We start from the raw sequence: 16,373 nt of genomic DNA, 5'->3' as shown, positions 1-16,373 counted from the left end.
ACAGCTGACTTAAGCACTTTTTAGAAAAAGATGGGAACGAGGGAGTAAATTGCTATTTTTTTCGATAGCTGATATTCATTAAAAACAAATATAAGACAATAAGAAAAATAAACAAATTTTAACAAAAAAAAAAAATGATTTTTTAAAATTATAAAACTAGATTCTAAATTGAACAAGTATTTCATTCAAATAAAAGCGTAAAGAGAACTGTTCCAAACAATTTGAGAAACAAATTCCATATATAATGGAAGGACAAAAAGATATAGAATTTATTGACGTTTAATTAATTATTGATAAACATTATCTACGACGAATAAGATAAGGCAATGGTTCATGCTGATTGGAAGGCAATAGGAATAAATTTGTGAAATTAAACAGGAATAAAATTTTATTTATAAATAAAATACTATTATCGATTAATTTTTTTTTTAATAAAAATAAATCTTGCAAAATTACGATTTGAATTTAAAACGGAATAAAAGGGTCGAGTTAAGCCAGGAACGAAATACTGTTCACGCCTTCTTCTCTCGCATCATTCATTGTACACGCGACACTTCACATCCCAACATTCCAGATGCTTCCTGTCTACGTGGCAAGTAATACGCATGTGTACCGGAAGTGAGCGGTACGTGGCACAGCGTTGACTGAAAGCTGTGAGAAAGTATCAGTGATACTGTTATCAAGAGAGGGAGTAAAGATAGATAGGGAGTGAGTGAGTGAGTAAGAGAGAAGGAAGAAAAGGAGAGAGAGAGACGGACTAAGTTACTCTTGGAAAGTCTGTTTGACCCATTGCTTTTTTTTTGGGCTTTGCAACTTATCTGTTACATTGATACTCATGTGTTTAGTCCGTATTCTTTAATTGATATCTTGGTGACGTTTTAAGGTAAGTGTTGTTGTTTCTCTGTTATAAATAGAGGAAATAATTCCGTTAGTTTATGGATCCAGAACTTCATGCAGATTCCGTCGTTTTGTCCCTCTGATAAATTGTCTTGGGGTTGTCATTATTTGTAGCGAATTAATTTCTCCTCATTTAAAACCTTATTTCATAATCATATTGATACACTCCTACACTTTGTTTTTTTTTTTATTAACTATATATATATATATATATATATGTATAGTGTGTGTGTGTATAGTATCTCAAGCATTTCCTCGCTGGTTTATTCTTAAATGCAATGACAATTCTAAATCTCAACTTGTCCAAATTGACAACTTATAAAAGCCAATCTATGTTGTTTCCTCTTTACAACTTTCAACCAATTTGAAATCTTTGCCTCTAAGTTATTAACCTTCTCAGATTGTGTGTATCAGCGGTTTATCCTTCCATACAGATAATCCCGAAGCAAATCTGACGACATAATTTAGGCAATATTTAAAGCTACTGACTCAGAAAACTAGAGATTTTCTTCACAAAAATCTTCTTAGTTTTCTAAATTATGTCTTCAGATTGTTTAAGCTTTCTCTATATATTAACCTTAATTCTGATTTTTGGCTTATCTCTCCGTACGGAATATAAAAATCCTGTTAAGGTGGTTTTACCTGCCTACGTGTTGATTCTGTTAGAATGTATTCCACCGAAGTCTCACATATTGTATGTGGATAGCCAGACTTTAACAAATTTAACATATAGAATATATTATTTACTGTGATGAACTATTTCATTAATTGCAGAAGACATATTTATAATGAACTAAATGTTCTGATCTTGGTCATTATTTTCTTCTTACTTTTTCAAGCGAGGTCCTCTCTCTCTCTCTGTCTATATGATCAACATATTGTCAACGTTTGGAAACTTACACGACAACTATGTTTACTTCTTAATAGACAGATGATATATATTAATGAAAGATCGTTTTAAAAATCATCTGTGTAGGTGTGTCACAAACACTAACAGAACCCATTGTGATAACATTTAAACTGACAGCTTGGCTTCTCCACATCGCTCTTCCAAACTTCCATAACTCAGCCGGCCGACATATTTTAGAAATTATTTATAATATAAACTGTTTTTTGCCACCTCTTCGTTTAAGTAATTCGGTTTTAAAGCACAAAAGCTCGATGTTTTAAATGAATATTGATGTTAAGTTACATGTAGACAATATGGAAATAGATCAGTATTCTAATGATTATGTACACCTCGATTTCGGGCTACATCTGTGAATTGATTCTATTAACGTCATATGTATCAATACATCATTAGGTTAACTGTTGAAGCAATTGAATGAATAAGGGTCACACATCGTCCTTAAAAAGAAAACTATCTGAAAGATTTTGTTTTTAATAATTTGTTATATGTATTTTTGTAATGAATTGCCGAATATGCTTTTTTAATTGGGGGGAAAAAAGATATTTCTACATCTAAGAAAATTTGGTTGAATGGAAAAATATGGGATGGAACTTTCAACAAATACCTTTTATGTGCTATTGGTCATTATAACGTACCAGAATTGGTCAGGATTCTTTCTTTTTTATTTTTGTTAATCTAAACAACTGTAGTAATTTCTATTGATTTGAGTAGAATCTCTATTATATGACTGGTACTTATTTATGGACCCCAGATGAGTGGCGAAAAACTGCCTCCGGAACAGCGCCGTACCGAAATAGATATTGCGAAGAACTGAGTTTAGCTTTTTAATGTTCTTACTAGACCAACAGTTTCTTTCTTTCTTTCTTTTTTTTACCCCAGATTTTCATTTCATATTAAAACAAGGTTTTCTTTTTAAGAATTATATCAGGTCTACATTAGAAGAATCATGAGAATATCTCATTGTAAAGTATACTTTAATTTTTGTTTAAAATTTAATTCCTTTGACTCATTTAGTCAGAAATTGCCTCATTACCTTAAAGTTACTACAACTAATTTAAATAAGTGATAGCTTGCATCAGACGCAATGAAGAAATCGGGTTCAAACTAGTTGTATTATTATTAGAGTTCCTGTCAATGTACCATGTAATGTGTCAGGAATACCATGATTTAAACGTGCAATCTTATTAACAATCAGTTAATATTAGAGTCCTGATTTTAAGTTCCCTTTGATACCCCAATAATCAAACCACAGTCAAGTGTGAGCAATGATTTAATTCTGTCTCTACAGCTGTGGCTCTTAATTTATTTTATGCAATGCCACTTTTATTGTTGTGCACATAAACGGGCATTGTCATTATGTTAGCAAGAAATATATAAAAAAATATCTGACTTGAAATCATTTTTAACGTGATAAAATGGTTTTATTTATTTTCATTATCTGTGTTAGAGCATTAATATGAACCCCTGATTCTACCATTTAACAGATCTTCACACCCTCACATAGTGGCATACCATATAGTGTTTAGAAACTTCTGTAACTTGAATGTATGTCAGTTTGTTGACGCTGTGAAAACAAAATTCAGTGTCATATTACAACAATTAGAAACCGCCCTCATGTTATTGTTGATTTTATTTTATTGTATTTTATTAATGTTATTTATGGTTCTATATATTTTAAAAATTTCAAATTCATTATTATAGTTGATATTGATAGATTAAATTGGCTTGATAAAATAGGAAACAATTTAAATGATTTTAGAAACGTTTTCTAAACAGTAGCAGTTTAGATTAATTTATAAATGTTCTCAAATTATACATAATTCAAAATAATTTAGAAGGCACCAATACTGGGACCAGAAATAATACAGAGAGTAAGCCTTTCAGGCCTCAGCAATGCTTTAAACTGAAAAGTAACTAATTAAAATCTCATGTTGGTGACGTTCCATATTTAGTTCTGACTTAGACGTCTTCCTTTTCTAGTGAACCTGGAGTTTTGGACCATGACCCATGTCTACAAAATGTCTAAAACTCATCTCTGTGATACAACCAAACTGTCTATTTTTGCTTACAGTAATAAACCATTCTATCTTGCTACAGTCGACTGTTGAAAGTTATTTTGACCACAGACATAGTAGAAACAAAAGGATGTGAACCCCCACCCAGATTCCATGGCTAATTTTTTAGTATCCTGTTGATTTGTCCATCTATGATTCTTTTGGTGTGCCACTGTAGAGATAAATTCTTTCTCAAACACGTTTATGAAGTTGGAACTTCCTCACTAGATCACTCACTGACTACAAGAAAATTAACATGAAAGTCAAAAGAAAGAAAAAGTTATTTGAAACATTCTTTTATTTTCATGATAAATTTGGCACTTCTAGAGTCCATCTCCAGACTGCACACAGACTGTGTATAAAATGAGTGCACTTATTACTGCTATTAGGGTTGTTGATTGGCAGAATCATTAGAACATTAGATAAAATGCTATGCAATATTTAGTTTTGGCCCTTTATATTCTGAGTCTAAATCCTGAGTTCAACTTTCTTCCTTTGATGAAATAAAGTACCAGTCAAGTACTGAGGTTGATTCACTTGTGCAACCTCTTCTCTTGAATTTGTAGCCTGTTTAGAAACAGATTGACAGAGTATTTAGTTATAGCACTTTATGTTCAGAGTTCAAATCTCACTGAGGTCAACTTTGTCCTTCTAGAGCCAATAAAATTTCCAACCTTGTGCTTTATATTAAAAAACAATATTATTATTATAATCATTTCTAATATAAACTCTGAAAATTGGGAATAGTGTTTGAGTGGTACTTCCTATTAGTAACTCCAGAAGGATACAAAGCAAAGTTGAATTGAAGAACATAAAGGACTGGAACAAATATTGCAATGCATTTTGTCCAATGCTTTGATAATTCAGTCAATCCATTGTCAAATGTGATAATTTAGGTGGACTGCCATACATGCTTTTAATGGTTTGGTTTAGAGCAGGCACGGGCAACCTTTTTTTGAGAAGTGGGCCACATCATGATCAGGTGGGCTGCACTACTAAGAAAAAAAATTCCAGGTAATTTTTGATTAGGTAGGTCACAATTTGCCCATTACTGGTTTAAAGGAAGGATGGGCTATGCACATAGCCTTCGCAGGCTCTCCTATAAAACTGAGATTGATGCACTTGAACTGTTGATGGTTATGTAGAAAATATGGGCAAGAATGTAATATTCAAGAATATTACATTCAGGTAAGGAGAGGTGAAGAATTACAGAAAAGTTGTTAGTGTTAGATCTCGGGGACACAATGTGAATGATGAGAGAAAGCTAAATTATGAGGTAGTTTTATGTATAATACTAACTGTGCAGTGCTAGTATTATTCATAACACATCCTGTAAGACACTCAATGTTTTATCATGAGATAAAAGATTCCCTTGAGAGAAAGGTCTGATGTCTCAACAACATGGTTAATTCTCATGATTGAATATGACTTAATAGTTGCATGTTCCGTGTTTCTGCTCTCATTTTTCAGTAGACACATCCTTTCATGCTCTATGCCATTTACCTTGTAGAAATTTAAATATATGACTCGTGTAGGGAGATAGGGCTGCACTCTAGCACATTGGTAATTTTTTTTTATCAACCCTGGGAGAATTAAAGGCAAAAGTGACCTCAGTAGGATTCAGACTCAGAACATTGACCCAGGACAAATATTGCAATATTCTATATTGATTCTACCAATTCACCACCTGCTAACAAATACCATTGTAACATCATCATCATCGTTGTCGTTTAACGTCCGCTTTCCATGTTGGCATGGGTTGGACGATTTGATTGAGGGCTGGCAAGCTAGAAGGCTGCACCAGGATCCAATCTGATCTGGCAAAGTTTCTACTGCTGGATGCCCTTCCTAATGCCAACCACACTAAGAGTGTAGTGGGTGCTTTTTATGTGTCACTGGCACGAGGGACAGTTAGGCAGTACTGGCATTGACCACACTTGAATAGTGCTTTTTATGTCCCACCGGCACAGAAACCAGTCAGGCAGCACTGGCAATGATCACGCTCGAATGGTGTTTTTTATGTGCCACCGGCACAGGACCAGTCAGGCGACACTGGCATTGACCACGCTTGAATGGTGCTTTTACGTGTCATTGGCACAGGTGTCAATCAGGCTGTACTGCCATCGGCCACAACAATGACTTGACTTGACTCGACAGGTCTTTGCAAGCACAGTTTATTGCCCAATGATTGAAAGGACCAGATATGCTGCACTGGCATAAGCCACAGTCACTGTCTCACTTGGCTTGCTGGGTCTTCTCAAGCATAGCATATCTCCAAAGATCTCAGTCACTTGTCATCGCCTCTGTGAGGCCCAACGTTTGAAGGTCGTATATGTTATTTGTGATTTTCAAAATATCACAGGCGATATTGCTCTTGTTAAAAACAATAAATCATGTTTTTCTTTTAGTATTTCAGTATTATCTAAACTCAATTAAAAACTGGACAACTTACTACCTTCATCTGTTACTCTGTGTTAAATAACTGGTATTATTTGACCATTGTTCAGTATTGATTGAACAGATCAACACCCAATGGTGTTTCAGCCATAACCATCTTTTTTAAAGCATATGTGGGATTTTCTTATCTTCTGTCTCCTTTTATTTTTAAGACACTAGGATGAAATTCCAGGAAGATTTAGATGTTCTTCCTAACAAGTCAAATAACCACATACCTTACTGTTATTTATTATTTTTGTGTAATCATCACTATCTCAAACTACACCTATCAGACTTGTTGACCAGTAACTCCCTCTTTATCCATTACAATAATCCCTAAACATCCTTCTAGAGCCACTATCACTCTTGATTCTATTTTAGAGAATAGCACCTGTTTGGTAGATGAATTCTTATTCATATGATGTATGACTTTGTAGAGTTAGTTATTATTGGGCATAATGATTTAAATTTATAACAAAAAAAAAAAATTAATGATATATCATAATAGTAAATGTTTTGAAAAATGTTCATGTATCATAATAGTAAATGTTTTGAAAAATGTTCACAATAACTGAATTTGTTGTTCTTTTGTGATAGAAGTGGGAAGTTGTTTAACAACTAGGAATGTGAAGAAAAGAAAACCAAGCATTTCAATAAACCTTTGATAAAGTTATGTCTAGTAGCTAACTAGATATTTTATTGATTATCACTTGATTCAATTTGTTCATTCAACTGACTTTTCTCATGCAACCATTTAGTCTTTCTTATTTGACATGTTGTACTCAGGAACACTTGTTCATTTGTTTTAAGATGATATGGTGAACTTTTGAAGGAGATTTGGTTGCTAATTCTAACCGGTCAAGTAACCATATAAAGACTACTTCGTTGACTCAATTTAGTATGATAGTTCCAGTTGGGAACCTGAGATCTTTCATTGTGGGAAAATTAACAGATAATGAACACCATTACTGATAAACTAACAATAATTTCAACATAATGAAATATCTTCCATTAGCAGAGGTCACATTTTGAAGTTTATTTCATTAGTTTTCTCCATGTTATCTGATCCCTAACTGTTTCCTCTACCAAATTTTGAATGTTTGTGGTTTTGCTTTGGTTATCATAACTACCAATTCTTTACCCCCAGACTGTGCAGATTATGCCACTTTCCTTCATAACATCCACTTCCCTCTCTCTTTGAATATATATGATTCTTAACCCATAGCTATTTCCACTTTGCCATTTAGTCTATTTCTTAAATTTGCTTACGTATTCAACAAGTTAAATTCATTTTGTAATAGATATATTCTATTTTAGTTTACATGTTTTTCATGATACTAGAATTTGCTCCAACTATTTCTAGTTTTTTTACACACACACGCACACGTGCAAGACGAAATTAAATATAAAAAATACACTCTGATGTAATCAACTAGAATTTCTCTTTCTTTGAAATATAAGCACTTCCAACTTTCTTTAAGCAAGACAATTGCAAGTCAATACATTGTTCAACATGTAACATATGGTTTATGAGATGTATTTTCAACATCAGTATAAAGAACTGGACTTTTAATTGATAGTAACTACATTGAGATTCTTAAGACATTTTTTTGTTTTTTCTGAGACAGTTGATTTAATGGATCTTTTATGTATGCATTTTTATCTCTCTTTATAGAAATCATATTCATGAACTTGACCTTTCATTGCTACTCTATCCTTAATATTTAGAAGTATTTTTATCATTTGTAATATACTCTGATACAATTTTGTCATTAATAAATTAATAGCAGTAGTTCACTATGGTCAAACATCAGTCAGAAGCAATTCTTCTTCTAAATCCACAGGCTTTTATTAAAATTGTTCACACATTGTGATTTAACCCTTTAAATGCAGAATTAAATTTCATGTTAAATATCTACCAAAAATAGAACTGGTATTTTCTGCAAGTCAAGTTGCCTCCGTAAACTTGACATATCTCAACAGAAAATAGTTTCAAACATGGCATTCCTCAACCAAAGATTGGTATACAAAACTGCTTTTTGCAGTAAATGGGTTAAGATACACATACATCAGCTGATTCCTGTTGCTGTTTCATAAGTTATAGTAGTCTAAGCTTAACCTTTTTGTTACTACATTCCTGTTGAGATACATTCTTTGTTATAATTTATTTTAAAAATTTTGAAGAATTTATTAAAATAACTTTATCAATATTAAGCTGGTGTTTGGAACATAAATTAGCACCAAATTTTGATGAAAGATTATGAAAATTATACATTGTTCCCTTTGTGTACAATGATGGAACTGTATTTTGCTGTGGTATCTACTTTAAGCTAAAGGAACCCCTCTATCGTCAGTTAAGTGCTTTTGTTAACATACTGTAGCACCACCAACAATCCTTTGGCTAACTAAAACTCTCTCTCTGTATATGAATTAAAAATAAATGTAAAATGTTTTAAATGCAATTCCCTTGTGGTATTAGAAATAGCAGAGCTGCTACTTTTTTTTTTTTTTCAAAATTGCTACAGTGTAATAAAAATGCTGACCCTCCAGAAATGTAAAGAAACAAAGTAGAAATCTCAATTTATTGATAACCATTTTTAACTGATGTGTACTGGAATCTGCAATGAACATGTGATATGTTATCTTTCACAGGTGGTTTTATTATCATCATTATTTTCTATTTCTGTTTTTCTATGCTGGCTTATGTTGGGATGGGTCTCATCAATCACTGAGTGTGGACTGGGTGCACTGTATTGTGCTGTGGGTACTAGAAAGGTTGTCTCATGTAGAAGGATGAAAGAGTTCCCTCTGCTCTAAACTAGTAACCCATGATGCAGCTTGCAGTGTACTCGGTGCATTTTATTATGTTCTTATCTCTGGAGAGGTTGTCTCATGCAAAAGAACTAAGTCTCTTCTACCCTGTGCCAGTTCATTTTTCAGAATCACTTCCTGCTGACACAGGTAGCTTGTGATGTGACTTGCTATGTTCATCTTGTTTCTACATTCCATCAATGTATGGAAGAAATTTTAGCTGTTACAAGCATAGAAATAGTGATCTTATGCAGCTTAGTATAAAGATTGTCTACATTATGTGGGTAGAGGTAGGAAGGAAGAGGTTGAAAAAAGGTATCTTGGGCAAGTGTGAGTAATTCTGTCTCAATAGTTCTATGCTGCATATTGAGCAGTTGCAAGGCAGTTGTCGCATCTGGTGGTAAAGGACAAGTGAGTGGATATGCTATCCCATACCATGCTGGGTTGTGTATAAATACAAGGTAAAGAGATAGAGGTAGGGAGGCCAGAAAAGAGAGTGATTGTATTAATTATCAGTTATTGCTACAAGGCTAAGAGACAAAGTCCAGACTATATAATATGTGACAGTTTGTACCTGAATTAAAAAATATAAATGATGGTATACACAGCATACATATTTGTGAGTCTCTAGAGAAGGGAGCCAATCAAAGAACCCTCTGGATCCAGAATTACCCTGACTACCAAGGCTAAAAGCTCTATCCAAGCTGTGATACTCTGGCCTGTACATGTCTACTGAGAGTAGGTCCATTCTCTTGAGCTCTTACTAGCCCTTTAATAAATTTACTGAAAATCAGCACCTTCTTCAGCCCACACGTTCTTCTCCAAATGAGACTTAAAAAATTTAATGAGGGCTTGGCATGAGCCTTTTGACCATGACTGCAACAAAATGTGTTTTACCATACCCATCAGATAGAGCAAAAATGCATAAACCTCCTAGCTTAAAAAGGCTGCAGGGCAATTTATATGAGGGATTCCAGTTGATTGAACCACCACCACATTTTGCTAAGTATGTTATCACTATTTTACACAACTATTTCTTAGTAGAATGCTAGCATTGAAGTTCTAATGGTGCACTGCCCAACTAGTAAAGGGTTGTGAACACCAGCCAATAATTATTATATGAACAAGAGATTTTAAAACAGATAATATTAAATTAAATTAATTATCTTGCCTTTCCAATGATACTTCTACGACTTTCACTCATATTTTGTTGACAAGATATGTGCATGGTAATCTCATACAGCTTTTTTTGTTTCAGTGCATATTTATATTGATAGGGCTGCACTGGTCTGTTTATAAACAGTACCTGAAAAAGAAAAGTGAAATGTGTGTGTGAGTATGTGTGCACATATACATCTGTATACATCTGCATAAAGATGTGCCTGTCACTAAATATGAATGATACTTGTGGAAGATGATGAAGGAAGACATCTCTAATGTAAATACACACATCATCTTTTAACGTCTGTTGTGCCTGCTGGCATGGGTTGGATGGTTTGACTGGGCTGGCATGGTGGAAGGCTGCGCCAGGCTCCAGTCTGATTTAGCATGGTTTTCTCTGATTTGATGTTCTTCCTAATGCCAACCACACCAAAATGTAATGAGTGCTTTTATGTGCCACCAACACGACACCAGTATCTGGCACAACTGCAGTTTTGCTCGGCTTGATGGGTTTTCTTCTCAGGCTTGGCATAATGCCAAAGATCTTGGTCATTGCTTCTGTAAGGCCCAACACTCAAAAAAAACTTGGCCACTTTGCCTCCATAAGGCCCAATGCTTGAAAGGAACTCAGCCACCTCACCTCCGTGAGGCCCAACACTCGAAAGGAACCCAGCCACTTTGTCTCCATAAGGCCCAACACTCAAAAGGAACTCAGCCACTTTGCCTCCGTAAGGCCCGATGATCAAAGGTTGATTTTTTATGTGCCACCAGCATGGGGACACTTGGCTTGATGGGTCCTCTTATGCAGAGCACGTCGCCAAAGGTCTCAGTCACTAGTCGTTGCCTCTGTGAGGTTCAAAGATCATACTTCACTACCTCATCTCATGTCTTCCTGGGTCTACCTCTACCACAGGTTCCCTCCACAGTTAGAGATCAGCACTTCTTTACATAGCTGTTCTTGTCTATGCGCATCACATGACCATACCAGTGTAGTTGTCTCTCTTGCACACCACATTTGATTCCTCTTATGCCTAACTTTTCTCTCAAGATGCTTACACTCTGTTATCAGCATAGAGGAGCTTTCCGGGTCTGCCTGTCTTGAATTCTACTGTTATTGCTTGGAGGTCTATGATAGACAAGAGGGAGCTGAGCACCAATCCTTGGTGAATCCCCTACTTGTACCCTGAATTCTTCGCTGTACTTATTACCCACCCTCACCTTACTGGTAGCGTCTCTGTACAAGGCTTGTACAGCTCTCACCAACCACTCGTCTATCCCTTGTTTCCACATTGATCACCAGATAACAGATCAGGGGACTCTGTCAAAAGCTTTCTTCAAGTCAACAAAAGCCATATATATGTGTGTAGAGAAAGAGAGAGATACATATTGATACTTAAATTCATTTTGGATATTGAGTTTTATCAGAAAACAAAGGACCAAGATTACTAGTAATCCACCATGCTCATGAAAACCTGTCCATCTTTGCAAAAATGAGGTTGTAAAAGTATGTCATCAATGTCTATGCACCCCTCCCCACACCTAATCTGTACCTGTCAAATCTTCCCAGCTACTCATCTTCGTAACACCCCTCTGCCTATGGTGCTATTACTCAGCTGCTGTAATTATATGAGAACAGAACTGCACATATTCCTTCCCCTCTTTGTGTGCTACCAGTAACCCGTCTTCTTAGAATCACTTTCCTTGCCACATGTTCTGCACTCCCAACATCATCCTTTATCACACTGTGTCCACTAAAACCCATTTCTTTGAAAACCTCATCTATGCTATCAACAGCCCTTTTTGTAACTCACTATGTCCACCCTTTTGTATACTTGACCTGTGTATCTTCTATCTTCCTCATTCTTCACCTCATCTCCCTTACCTATCTACCCAGCTATCCTCAACTCTCTGCCCCTATTTTCTTGCTATCCACCTTCTTGTATATCGAGGCTGATCCCTGATAACTCATGTTCACCATTCTTTCTCCCTTTCCTGCTGGAGTACCCATGTAGTTTCTCTACAACAAAACACCTGTTCCTGTCCCTTTTTCAATATTTAGCTTCTTTACACTTGGCATAAATCCCCACCACCTTCACCACCATCCACCATCCACCATCAATATTGTACCTCCATTCTCTGAAGGTCTTCTCTTCCGAATTACTTGATGACCCCACTAGTGCTGGTGTGGTATCTGTATGTAGAAATCTTGTCAAAGTAGACACTGGAGACCAGCAAAGCCCTCAGGCACTAGTCAGATCCTGTCAAACCATCCATTCCTTAGCAACATGGAACAGATCTTAAATGATATATGTATATATGTCTGTATACTGTATATTTATATAATATATACTCATCATCATCAGCTAGCGTTTGCTTTCCATGTTGGCGTGGGTTGGACAGTTTGACTGGAGCTGGCTAAGCAGAACACTGCACCAGGTTTCAGTGTCTGTTTTGATATGGGTTTTTATGGTTGGATGCCCTTCTTGATACCAACCACCCTGCAGAGTGGACTGAGTGCTTTTTACATGGCACCAGCACAGGCAAGGTCAGTTTTTGCATGGCTTTTACAGCAGGATGCCCTCCCAAACATCAACCGCTTTACAGTGTGGACTGGATGTTTTTTATGTGGCACCAGCACTGGTAGGGTCATCAAGTAACTTGCAAGACAAAGATCCTTTGAGAGAGTAGGGGGCATTAGAGGTGACCTTGTGCCAGATGATGAAAGGTTAGAGTGTTTCAGGGAGACAGAAACAGGTGTCTTGCTGTAGAGAAGGTACATGGTTACACAGTCAGAGAGAGAGAGAGAGAGAGAGTGTGATCAAGAATAAGGACAGAAGAGATACATGGTTACCCAGCTAGAGGGAAGAACAAGAGACAGAGAGAGAGAGAGTGCAAGAGACAGCAGGAGAGAAAGCGAGATGGTAGCAAAGTGCCAGAGTATACTCACATGGAATGGGAATCAGAATTTAAATGGAATTGTAGAGTAGAGCAAGAGAGATAGATAGTTTCAAGTACCCGGGATAATTTTAAGTATTAATAGGTTCTGCCTTCATAATTCAGTGTGAAAATAATATATATTAATTAGAGAAGAGGTTGACTAGAGAGATGTATGATGAGTAGAAGGGTGTTTGGGAGAGCGTGGTGATGGTTGAGCAATAGAAAAATGAAAGAGTTTCAAAGATTGGGTGGTCACTAGATATAGACATGACAGGAACATATTGTGTAAGAAACCCAATTGTGTGTACATGCGCACGCACACACACACACACACACACATATATGCACAGGCACACTCACACATATACATATGTCTTCCATTTTCATCACTGCCTCTACTTTAACACTGGTTTCACCATGCTTTTACAAGTGGGAGTGTGTTGAGTGCTGTGTGTCACCAATCATTTCAGTCCCTTGTCATCTCCTTTGAGAGGCTTAACATCCTGAGATCGGTTTCTAACACTTCACTCCACGTCTTCTCGGTCTCCTTCTTCCACGGACTCCGCCTATTTGAAGTGCTCTGCACTTCTTTATATAGCTTTCATCTTCCATTGCATCATACATCCTTAGCAGCACTGTCTTCTCTCTTATACCCTGCATTGGATTCCTTTTATATGCAGTTTTACTCTGAGCTCATTTGTGCTCCATTGCTTGTGCACATTGACACTGCATATTCAGTGGAACATATTTATTTCATTTCTTTCTAATCTTTGCAAGCCCTCTGCATCCAAGGCCCATGTCTCACTACCATAAACATTGCTGCAGTCCATACACAAGTATCTTACAATCAGCCTTTCATCCAGAGAGCGGAACCTTTTGTTAGCTAGAGAGGTAATAGTTCCCTGAACTTTCTCCAACCCATTCTTTTTCTGGTTTCTTTACTTTTGGAATATCTACTTCCACTACTACTAATGCCAGCTAGTTAACAGAAGCTATCAATTATTTTTAGGAATCCTTCTGAGCATGTGAAAGAATGTTCAAGCTTTGCTGAGCCCCTGTCCACTACATTCATTGCTATACAATTTACTATCAATTTATTGACTATACTTCAACTGCTACCTTCCTCAGCAGTTACCAGATCATCCAGGTCAACAAATACTAGTTATAGTTGCTTACTCCTAAGTACTTCTACTATTGTTTTACTAGTTATGTGCATGTATATATGTACATCATCATCATTTAATGTCCATTTTGCATGCTGGCATGGGTTGGACAATTTGACATGGAGCTGTCCAGACTCCAATTGTCTGTTGTAGCATGATTTCTATGGCTGGATGCTCTTCCTAACACCAACCACTTTACAGAGTGTGTTGGGTGTTTTTTACGTGCCACCAGCATGGATGTGTTTACACAACAATGGCACAAGTGCATTTTATGTGGCACCAGCACCTGTAAAGGACAGGCCTGTATGTATGGATGACAGTGATTTTACTTAGCTTGGTGTGTCTTCTAAAGTACAGCAAATTGCCACAACTTCCAGTCCCTTGCCATTTCCAAATTTTTATATACAAACATGTATACATATATCTATTTCTTCTCATGCATATACATACACCCCCACCACACACGCACACATGATGCAGGAACAGTGGTTTATTCTGAAGTACTTTTCTTGCAGTTGCATCATTATTTCTTTCAGGCACAGAGCTGAACAGCATTTTGTCTAGACTGTTTTACCTAATCAAAGGATCTGCAAAGACTAGAAAGAAATGCGTATGCATGAGCTACAGAATTGAAACCAGCAGAGAGAAAAATGGGGCATAAAAAAAAATCATCAAATATAGTGTGCAAGAGAGAATACTGCATTGGTATAGGCATATAACACATATGGAGAAGGACAGTTCTATGAAGAAATGGTATGTGCTCAAAGTGTGTGGAACCTGTGGAAGAGGTAGACTTCATATCCACAGTATATACAGGTTACATACCTTTAGGTATGTAACCTGTGTACATGGAAGTTGAACAAAATACATGAACATGTATGAGTGCACATATGCATGTGTATAAATTTTCATCCCTCTACCATAATTATCACTCACTTCTTTTATCACACCTACCTCTTATCACTCACCTGTCTGTTCTCCATGCCAGTCACATATATTTCTATTGCCTTTACCTTTAACATTCATACTTCTAGTGGCCATGCCCCTATTGCTCATCTCCTAATGAGTCTCTCTTTTTCTCACATTCACAATATTGCCTATGTGACTAAGAATAACAGTGAATTTCTTTAGCTCACCAATCAAGATCTATCTGACCCTCCCTCCAACACTCCACCCATCATCATGAATAATATATGCTTAAAGGACTTCATGCATGTATCTCATATACTCTGTTTGTACTCCTTACTAATATTGACATGTATCATTCATGACCACCTTGCTACAACTGGTATCATAATAAATTCCATGCAGTACACTCTGTGAAATGGTTAGCAAACAAGCAGAGCTAGTGGTGAGCCAAAAGTAACTTTTAGTTTTCTCAAAGGCATGACAAACTCACTGGTGCTTGTGCTCCAATAAAATGCACTCACCTATATACTCTGTAAAATGGTTTGCCCAGAACTATACTGAAAACACTTGACCAACAGGCCATGCAGTGTGACTGAACCCAAAACCACATGATTGCCAGGCAAACTTCTTAACTACACTATATATATATATATATATATATATATATATATATATGCAAAGACCTGTTGAGGCAAGTGAAATTGAAATCAAACCAAATTCGATGACTGGCACCTGTGTTAGTGGAGTGCTAACAACACCATACAAGCGTGATCATTGCCAGTGCAGCTGTCTGGCTTCCGTGCCGGTGGCACATAAAAAGCACCCACTACACTCTCAGAGTGGTTGGCGTTAGGAAGGGCATCAGCTGTAGAAACTCTGCTAGATCAGATTGGAGCCTGGTGCAGCCATCTGGTTTGTCAGTCCTCAGTCAAATTGTTCAACCCATGCTAGCATGGAAAGCAGATGTTAAACGATGATGATGATGATGATATGTACATATATATACACATACATACAGTAATACCTCACTTTACGAGATTCTGGATTTATGAGTTTTATATTTCAAGCACAAGATCCAAATTTTGAGCAAAGTGC

At 36.4% G+C, this 16,373-nt stretch overlaps 1 protein-coding gene across 3 annotated transcripts in view; it reads left to right on the top strand.

The window, feature by feature from the left end:
• Positions 1 to 629: 629 nt before the first annotated feature.
• LOC106869311 (protein transport protein Sec24C) overlaps positions 630 to 16,373 on the top strand; it is a 57,612-nt gene continuing 41,868 nt past the window's right edge. Inside the window, exon 1 of one of the 3 annotated variants that reach the window (XM_014914997.2) lies at positions 630 to 883. The gene's annotated coding sequence lies outside the window, so the exon portion shown is untranslated. Of the gene's footprint in view, positions 884 to 14,918; positions 15,123 to 16,373 lie in introns of those variants that run through there. The other 2 variants (XM_014914999.2, XM_014914998.2) reach the window with 2 other exon arrangements.

This window comes from Octopus bimaculoides, chromosome 1 (assembly GCF_001194135.2).
Source record: "Octopus bimaculoides isolate UCB-OBI-ISO-001 chromosome 1, ASM119413v2, whole genome shotgun sequence".
Classification (NCBI taxonomy): domain Eukaryota; kingdom Metazoa; phylum Mollusca; class Cephalopoda; order Octopoda; family Octopodidae; genus Octopus; species Octopus bimaculoides.
The sequence above is the reverse complement of the archived record's forward strand: the minus strand, read 5'-3'. Positions and strand labels throughout refer to the sequence as shown.